The sequence below is a fragment of the Sinocyclocheilus grahami genome, unplaced genomic scaffold, assembly GCF_001515645.1.
Source record: "Sinocyclocheilus grahami isolate Dianchi unplaced genomic scaffold, SAMN03320097.WGS_v1.1 scaffold817.1, whole genome shotgun sequence".
NCBI classification, from domain to species: domain Eukaryota; kingdom Metazoa; phylum Chordata; class Actinopteri; order Cypriniformes; family Cyprinidae; genus Sinocyclocheilus; species Sinocyclocheilus grahami.
This window is the reverse complement of record NW_015505996.1, coordinates 104,991-115,576: the sequence shown is the minus strand read 5'-3', so window position 1 is coordinate 115,576 and position 10,586 is coordinate 104,991.

The following is a 10,586-nucleotide window of genomic DNA, read 5'->3' as shown; positions in this document are numbered from 1 at the left end:
AGTTGATGTTTTTCACATACTTATTGGTACTTACTTATTGTTCATTCAAACACTTTATGTACTGAGTATGCACATATCTTAGTGAGCTATAGAACCTCACCCAAAACACACACATTCCTCTCACAGCTGTTACCAGAAACAGAGATTAAAACAACAGCCCAATATCACAGCAGGACTATAAAGTTCATGGTGATCAGATCACATACAGAAACAACATAAACAAGGGTGTGAACCTGGAGAGACAAGTGCCGGGGAAGAAGTTTCTGGGTGGAATGCTGCCTTCACGGTGCTATTCTTCGAAATTGTCATAATTACAAGTTTGTCATGTTCAAGTGCTTTGTTGTCAGAAAGAATAGAAATCATGAAGGGCACCAGGTCCATTCTTACCTATTTCATGGGGAAATCTTATTAAAGCCAAAACATATTGAAGATATTTAATCAATCTCACACAGAGCTAAAAAAAAAAATGTAGTGTCTCATTTGTTGACAACCATATAAACCAAGAGTGCTCAACTCTGGTCCACTTTCCTGCAGATTTTAGTTCCAACATTGATCAAACTCACCTGCCTGTAACTTTCTAGTGATCCTACAGATTTAATTATCTTGTTCAGGTGTGTTTGATTTGTGTTGGAGTGAAACTCTGCAGGAAAGTGGACCTCAAGGGCCAGAGCTGTGAACCCCAACTATAAACATTACATGGGCTATTACAGGGCTCCTCAAATCTGGTCCACGAGATCCACATTCCTGCAGAGTTTAGCTCTAACCCTAATCAAACACACCTGAGCATGCTAATCAATGTCTTCGGGATCATTAGAAAATCACAGGTAGGTGAGTTTGATCAGGGTTGGAGCTAAACTCTGCAGCGCATTGGCCCTCCAGGGCAAGATTTGAGGAACCCTGGGCTATTATATACATTCAATGCAGTATCTAGATACGCAGCTTGCTGACGATTCTAGAATTTCAAGTATGCAAATGTAAAATGCATACAATATGCATCAAATATTTGATGAAAGCAATAGATGTTGTGGGAAAACAAATTCAAATTAACAGTCATTCCTTATTGTTCTACTGTGATATTGGCTTGCCCAACCTTGAAAGTCAGGTATCTGATGGTGCGTTCAAGTCATGTCGGATAGATCGTATTTACGAGTTGAACGCACATGAACGCCACCACAAAGTCGTTATTACGAGTGGGAAACTCACATTTTTCTTTAAGCCCCGAGTTTCCGAGTTGGGGGCATGTCCATGAGAAACATGGCAGAATCGATGGATGCAACGTCTGTAGTTGACGGTAATTTTTTGTTTAAATTGAAAGTTTAGTTGTCCTATAAACTTAAATTGGTCATGTTCTTGTTACGCAGCTAGTTAAAGAAATCCAAGTAAAAAAATGCTATAATTTTTGCACCTATAGGTGAAAAATATTTTGATTTGCCATGTTGCATTTAGCTAATAGCTTTTTTAATCTCTGTATTTTAGCATTTGTTGAAGCTGAAAATCAGTTATACTGGGATCCTGATCTAAAAAAATATATTAAAAAACGCAAAACACACCTGATGCGAATTCTTTGCTCTTCATTTTCTATAAGCAGTTAACAGACCCTGTTGTATTTTCTTGTAATTTATTAAAAGAATGTACACCGCCATCTTGTGCCGACTAAACTGACTTGAACGCACCTGATGTCGTAATTACGACTTGTCAACTCGTAAGCCCTCTCCCCGGACAGCACGCCAAATACGCATAAACTTTACTCGGTTCATTATAAGTAAGTGTGAACTCGTGAATTACTCACCCTCATGTCGTTCTAAACCCATAAGACATCCGTTCATCTTCGGAACACAAATTAAGATATTTTTGATGAATTCTGAGAACTCTCTGACCCTTCCGTAATTACCACGATCAAGGTCCAGAAACATAGCAAGGAGATCAGTAAAATAATTCATGTGACATCAGGGGTTCAACCATATTTTACGAAGCTACGAGAATTGTACGCAAAGAAAACAAAAATCCACTGAACATAAACAGCGTATGCTGTTCTGTGTCAGCTGCGTCACGCGGATACATTGTTTTTGCTTTGATTTGAACAAAAACAACGCATCCGCGTGACGCAGCTGACACAGAACAGCATACGCTGTTTACGTTAAGTGGATACTCTCCAAAACGGACTATAGGGTGACGTGGAGGAGACGAATTGTTGAATAAAGTTGTTATTTTTCTTTTCTTTGCATACAAAAAGTATTCTCGTAGCTTTGTAAAATTACGGTTGAACCACTGATGTCACATGGATTATTTTACAGATCTCCTTGCTACGTTTCTGGACCTTGATCGTGGTAATTACATTGCTGTCTATGGGAGGGTCAGAGAGCTCTCAGAATTCATCAAAAATATCTTAATTTGTGTTCCGAATATGAACGGAGATCTTACGCATTTGGAACAACATGAGGGTGAGTAATTAATGACAGAATTTTCATTTTTGGGTGAACTATCCCTTTAAGAGGCCGTTCATGTTCATTCATGTTCATATATTTATGATCATTCCAACAGAACATGAAGGCAGCATAAAGCCATGTGTTGTAGATCCCAAAGTGGTTCCATTTTCTCTAAGAGGTTCCATCTCTCCTTGGAGAACAGAATTAGCAGGAATTAGTCTGACAGGGAAGGGGTTTGTGGCAAGAGAACAGCTGTCAATGTCTGAGGGGTTTTGCTTAAAATCACATCAAGGCAAGAATGAATGACAGCTGCTCTCTGTAAAACACTGCTGCTCGCCATTCAAGCAGATGCCTAAAAGAGTTGTCTGTCCACCTTTTTCTGAACAAGTCGATTGTGATTTAAATTGCTAATATTATTTTCCTGACGGATAAACACACAATTGCTGTGTATTTATCCATCACGAATATAACGCTTGGTATTTTAATGATTTTGTTTGGTGTGACAAAATCTCTTTTTAGTCCATTAGCTGTGTTCAGTTCCTCCTAATTGTTTTCTTTCTTTCTTGTATTTCCCTGTATCTGTTAATTAGTTGTAGTCTGCTCTCCTGTTTATAAAATACATTTCCTTCCTGAATTTTGCACACGGCACTATAATACGTAATTGTCGTAAAAGTTTTATTTATAAAGTGCAGGTTGCTGTACAAGAAGAAAATACATAAACAAAGCTTCAATCATAAATGCATGCGATAGTATACAGTCCATACATATACACATGCATACATATAAATACACAGAGACTTAGCAGTAAAACCAGAAAGCACAACACAACACACCCCAGTAATTTCACAGCAAAACATTAATCAGAAGAAGGCTGGAAATGCTGTAAGAAAAGATAGGTTTTTAGTTGAGGTTTGAACGATGAGATAGTGAGGGTGTCGCAAAGAATTGGTGGAAGAGAGTTCCAGAGTTTCGGTGCTGTAGCATCTGTCTGTAGATCTACCACCCGATACAAGATGAAAACAAGGTACAGTGAGCAGATTTAAATCAGATGACCGAAGAGAGCGAGAATAGTGCAGCAGTTCAGATAGATAATGGGGAGCAAGTCCATGAAGATATTTAAAATTTACCAAAAGCATTTTATACTGAATGCGAACAGAAACAGGCAACCAATGTAGATTATAAAGTAAAGGGGTCATGTGTTTAACAGATCCATAATTTTGTTGCTTTTTTTTGGAAATAATCAAAATGTATTACTATGGTGGTGTCGGGTTAAAGTTTAGGGTGTGGGTTGGAGTTTGGGGTTAATATATGTTTCAGCCCTGTGTAAACAATGTAATATTCTGAATCAGCTGTGGGGCGGGGTTTGTGTTTAACTGGTTTTAGGGGGAAAAATCACACTTCCACAACCTAAAATGAAAGGGTCAAATAAGGGAGACATCCAGAATGTGAACTGCTGGTGTGCCTGCAGGAACAGGGTTGAGAAACACTAGTCCACTGCCACACACATGCTGAGATAAAACATTGCACATCAGTACTTCTACATGTGACCAAAACAAGGAAATAAAAACAATCACCTCTGAACTTGCTGACTTGAAACATTAGAACCCTGGAATAAGGCCAAAAGAGCTCTGAGAGTGCCAGCATCAGCATGCTGTTGCAGTGGCCATAAAAACAGCCATTAACCCATTTTCACTGATAAACTTTTAGACATAAAGTGAAATGATTTTCTTCTTCTTCTGAGAATCACATTTCTGAGATTATGCAACAAAAATAAAGTCTTCTACATGAGTCAGACTTAGTGAGTCAGAAAGAATTGTGAAATCCTGAAAAAGGAAGGGTGGAATCTAATGGATTTATTTTCACTTCATCAGATGATGTAAAACTCCACTGATCCTTTGAGTTCTCTCAAAAATCTAAATTCTGTCATTTAGTTTATAGAAACACGGGGCTGTCAAATATAAAAAATGGCAAAGAAGTGCCATCAGAGTATCATAAAAGTACTCAATTCAAACATTATGCTGGCTAAAGAACAAAGTTGTTACATCATTGACTATTACAAAATCAATGGCAAAATGGCAAAAAATTTGAATCTGAAGATGAATCTAAACACAGGCTAGAAGTGAACTTCTGCGGGAAAATGATATACATTTTGATATGTTGTTCACACAAACAAATTCTATGTTTTTTAGAAGACATGAAATGTAGTGCACAAACCACATGAACTACTCGGTGTCTTCATGGCCTTCTTAGAGCTTGTGAGCCCCTTGTTGTAGTACAGGTGCATCTTAATAAATTAGAATATTGTGGAAAAGTTCATTTATTTCAGTAATTCAACTCAAATTGTGAAACTCGTGTATTAAATAAATTCAGTGCACACAGACTGAAGTAGTTTAAGTCTTTGGTTCTTTTAATTGTGATGATTTTGGCTCACATTTAACAAAAACCCACCAATTCACTATCTCAACAAATTAGAATATGGTGACATGCCAATCAGCTAATCAACTCAAAACACCTGCAAAGGTTTCCTGAGCCTTCAAAATGGTCTCTCAGTTTGGTTCACTAGGCTACACAATCATGGGGAAGACTGCTGATCTGACAGTTGTCCAGAAGACAATCATTGACACCCTTCACAAGGAGGGGAAGCCACAAACATTCATTGCCAAAGAAGCTGGCTGTTCACAGAGTGCTGTATCCAAGCATGTTAACAGAAAGTTGAGTGGAAGGAAAAAGTGTGGAAGAAAAAGATGCACAACCAACCGAGAGAACTGCAGCCTTATGAGGATTGTCAAGCAAAATCGATTCAAGAATTTGAGTGAACTTCACAAGGAATGGACTGAGGCTGGGGTCAAGGCATCAAGAGCCACCACACACAGACGTGTCAAGGAATTTGGCTACAGTTGTCGTATTCCTCTTGTTAAGCCACTCCTGAACCACAGACAATGTCTTACCTGGGCTAAGGAGAAGAAGAACTGGACTGTTGCCCAGTGATCCAAAGTCCTCTTTTCAGATGAGAGCATCTCATCTGAAAAGCGTCTAGGACACCCTTCCTCCAGGTCCTAGAGTCTGGAGGAAGGGTGGAGAAGCTCATAGCCCAAGTTGCTTGAAGTCCAGTGTTAAGTTTCCACAGTCTGTGATGATTTGGGGTGCAATGTCATCTGCTGGTGTTGGTCCATTGTGTTTTTTGAAAACCAACATCACTGCACCCATTTACCAAGAAATTTTGGAGCACTTCATGCTTCCTTCTGCTGACCAGCTTTTTGAAGATGCTGATTTCATTTTCCAGCAGGATTTGGCACCTGCCCACACTGCCAAAAGCACCAAAAGTTGGTTAAACGACCATAGTGTTGGTGTGCTTGACTGGCCAGCGAGTTTACCAGACCTCACCACAAAGGGGTGAGTTTACCAGACCTGAACACCATAGAGAATCTATGGGGTATTGTCAAGAGGAAAATGAGAAACAAGAGACCAAAAAATGCAGATGAGCTGAAGGCCACTGTCAAAGAAACCTGGGCTTCCATACTACCACCTCAGCAGTGCCACAAACTGATCACCTCCATGCCACGCCGCATTGAGGCAATAATTAAAGCAAAAGGAGCCCCTACCAAGTATTGAGTACATGTACAGTAAATGAACATACTTTCCAGAAGGCCAACAATTCACTAAAAATGTTTTTTTTATTGGTCTTATGAAGTATTCTAATTTGTTGAGGTGAGTTGATGGGTTTTTGTTAAATGTGAGCCAAAATCATCACAATTAAAAGAACCAAAGACTTAAACTACTTCAGTCTGTGTGCATTGAATTTATTTAATACACGAGTTTCACAATTTGAGTTGAATTACTGAAATAAATGAACTTTTCCACGACATTCTAATTTATTGAGATGCACCTGTATAGTTAGGACTTTGTAAAAATCTCTGCCTTTATGTTCCACGAAAAAGATAATAGCATACAAGTCTGGACATGTAGCTGATTAAATAAGTGTGATTTTCACTTTTGGGAAACATATTCCTTGAAAACCCAAAACAGAAAAAAATAAGCTAGTAATGAGGCCTATTATTTATAGCTTTATCAAACATTATCAATTACGTATATATTTTATCAATGTGTGGGTTCCTAATCATTCCCCATTATCGATAAGCAGTATGGTAAAGCTCAAATATGCAGTCCAGGGTCATAAATAGTTTAGTTGGTAGATGAAATCGGTCCTTGAGCAAAGGCCATTAAAAAAGCCCATGTAAGCAAATGCTGGAAACCCCTATCACTGGTACAAACCGCTCACATGATCTGTACTGGCACTTCCTTTTTTTCATTATTATTTAATTTCATTAATATTATTATTATTTTTTTTACATATTTGTATTAAACTATCATATTTTTATTTACATTTAATAAACACATAATAAAACAAAAATGCTGTAAATGTGAATCATTATGATTTGCATATTGCTTGTTTACAAGAATAAATACGCTATTTTAGTGTAGTGATGAAAGTGTACAAAAGAAAAGCTCCATTTTACTTGTGTTCTCTAATTATTTCTTCTAAACCTCACAGCAGAAATGGCAGGAATGGGGGCTCATTATAACTTGTATATGTCAGAAATGATTAACAAGAGGACATTGGGTGACTAGGAATACTTACAGTCGCTGATTCAGAAGCGCCAGATTGTCATAGCAAAGTCGGAATTGACCCTTTTTTTTTTTAGAAATAGCCTTTGTGCACAGCCAGCTTTGTACTCTTCTAGGTTCAAAAAACTGTCGTCCATAAAATGCGTTGTACAAATTCGAACATCTGGGTTGTGCTGTTCTGTTGTAAATAAATCTTAACCAATGATTCCTAATTGCATCTACTTCCGGAAGGCCAAATAAAGTGCTTTTGCTTTCGCACTGAAACACACAGCGTCTCCCTGACATGGCTGCATCAACACCACTGCTATTCCTGAAACCATGCCTTCTTTCTTTGAGTGCACATTTGGGCGGCATTATGCTAATATTTCCACATAGTGACATAGATATGTGGGGGCGTGTTAGAACTAGCCGTTTTAGGTAGGCGTGGTTGACTCTTAACTTTTATAAAGAATATCTCTTTGGATTTGAGACTTTAGTCTTTGCAACTTTACAGATCTTCTTTATGCACCAAGAGCTTGTAACACTCCAAAGAGAAAGGAAAACTTGAAATCGCATCATATGACCCCTTTAATGCCTTTCAGATCTTGACATTAGAGTAAAGCAATGCAGCACAGTACCTTTGTGTTAAAGTCAAAATGTCTTTGTTCCTATTTGATGCAGGCGCCTCACAAGCCTGAATCACAGTCACACCAAACATGTGACTAGACTCTTCCTGTCTGTGTTCTGCGTCTCGTGTTCCATGTCATTCTTTTAATGAAATTCCCCTGATGCACTCATCCTTAGTGAGATTTGTCGAGGCATTTGTCGTAAAAATGTTCACCGCTGACACGTGGTTCGGTTTTACAGGCAGTTTGCAGTGAGAGAGTCATTAAAGATATCAAATAATGAAACAATGAATCAGTGTTTTGGTGAATTTGTGCTTGCTTTCAAGTAACCTGAGTAAAAGGTAAACTGAGGTTTACTGTAGTTTTAGAGAATTATTAGTGGGCTATCATTATTATACTCCTGTAAGAAAAAAAAAAGGATTTAAGGGCAATACATATAATCATACTATTAAATATTTTTCTGTAGCACTTTAGATACCAGTTCTCACTATTAACTAGCTGCTTATTAGCATGCTTATATTGACTGTTTATTAGTACTTAAAGATGTCTTATTCTGCATGACCATATTTTAGATCCTGTACCCCATACCTAAGCGTAACAACTACCTTACTAATGATTAATAATCAGCAAATTAGGAGTTTATTGAGGCAAAAGTCGTAGTTAATAGTTAATAGTGAGAATTGGTCCCCAAACTAAAGTGTGTTTTTCTATTTTTCTAAGCAAAAACATCATTTCTATTCAAACCTTTTAACATTTTACATTTGCAGTAAAATATTTTATAAAATATAGTAAGTAAAATATATAAGGCACCAAATGATTTACAGTGAAAACTGCAAAGGTTTGTTCCTATAAGTCGCTGTGACAACATGTAGGCTATCACTCCACAACATGGGCTTATTGAGTTACTTTATCACTTTTAAATTTAAAACATCTAATGCAGGCTATGCAGGTCTCTGCAGTAACTGTTGTGTAAGTAACAGTGGTCAAAGTCTTCTTCTAGTGGTTAAAAGGAAGAAAAGCAAATTTCTTAGGTTGTGGATCGGTGAGGCTTTGCTGTAATGGCAGGTAATCCTATAGTTAGACGTTCAAACCTTGATCCAATCGATAAGCCACATCATAAATAAGGACTTTAAGAGTTGGTAAATTGTGATGGGAAGACATGGGAAGCTTTTTTTGAATGTACACCTATAAATGCATGATTAAAGCTAATCACTGCAAATGAACCGTGCAGGGGGATAAACAGCCAGTCTCTCAAAAGGGAGGAGTGATTAGAAGTCGGAACAGATCTGTGAAAATAAAGTCTTTAGTGGATTTATATCTGAAGAGAGCGGAACGTGAGGAAGGGAACGGAACATTTTCAGCGCTTCTGAAATGAATCAAATAACAACACTCTGACTGGAGTTCATCTTTGCCTTATTCGAGGACTATGAGCAATATCACACGAGTAATAGCACCTTTGTTCCTGATTGTAATTCGGCTCTCACGAGCTGAAATCAGAAACAAAAGTTCATATTGAGAAACTTACACACTTCTGTCTTTTTTGCTTATTATTTATAATATATTTATATCTCTATATTTATAGTACAATATCATTTATAGGCAATCTATCATTCTTCAATGACTTATAAAGTCACTTGTCGCCACCTACTGGCGTAACGATATAACCTGCAAAAAAGGTCAGTGGAAATCCCTAGAAAAGTCAGTCTGGAAACACTGACAAACTGAGTATGCTAATCAACTTCGAGGACCAGTGTTATAACTTTAGCTATTTACAGCTGTAATAGCCCATCGGCATGCTGTGTGAGTGTATTTGACTCATTAAGGGACCAAACTGAGCGACTAGCCTCATGCATGTCATGGTTTTACGGCTAAAATGAGACACCTCCTTGGATTAAACCTTTTCCATCTGCTGTCCTCCAGTCCACTGCCGAGCTGCTAGGTTACTAAAACACATCTGTGCCAATCTGGTGGAGGAAACATGTCAACTTATATGAATACATTTTCAAAAAATATATAGCCCCACACATTTTGAATTTTAATTTACTTTGTTTAAACCCGTAAACATGAAAATTTAACATTATTTCTAGCAAGGGTGTAACTTTTGTTTGAGAATTGGGGGGACACAAAATGGGGGAAAATGTTTTCGATTTGAATCCCATTTCCTGCATGTACATACATTTAGGTACTATGGTGATACAAAATCCAGGAAATAATTAAGTTGATTAATAATCAATTCTGGCAAAAAGAATAGTAGGCTACTAAACTATGTATAAGAAAAAGATGTCTTACTTACTTTATTGTTTAATAGGGGCCGATTGCCAAAACTTGAGAGAATAATTGTATAAAGTCGAAAATGTTCACCATTAATGCTTTGAATAATGTTTAAATAATGTGAGACTCAATTTCCACTGTTAAACAAACTTTTATATCAAACTAACCCGCTGTACCTGAAAATATAAAATAAATCACTTGTTGCACAGGACAGAATGTTCTACATCAGTGGTTCCCAGACTTTTTAGAGTGGAGTACCCCCTGAGGCATTTCTGCGTACCCCCTCTCTTCCACTTAGACTGCACCTTTTCCATTAAAGGACAATATTTGCCCCCTAAATTGACTTTCCAATGCATTTTTTATCTTTATAAATAGAATATTAATGTTTAAAAAAAAAGTTCAATAGATTAATATGCAATGATGATAAAAAAGTGAAAAGTGATTCTTTTAAATACTAAAAGCGCCAGTAGGTGGCGGTAAGTCACTGTCTTAATGCGTGAGTCATCGAGTCATTTGTTCATTCAGTAACTAAGAAAGTGGCTGTATTTATAAATTAATCATTGAATCAATGACATTTGCGAACAATTCGTTCATGAAACACCGCAAAACTCAGCATTTTGTTCGCGTACCCCCTCTGTCGCCTCACGTACCCAAGTTT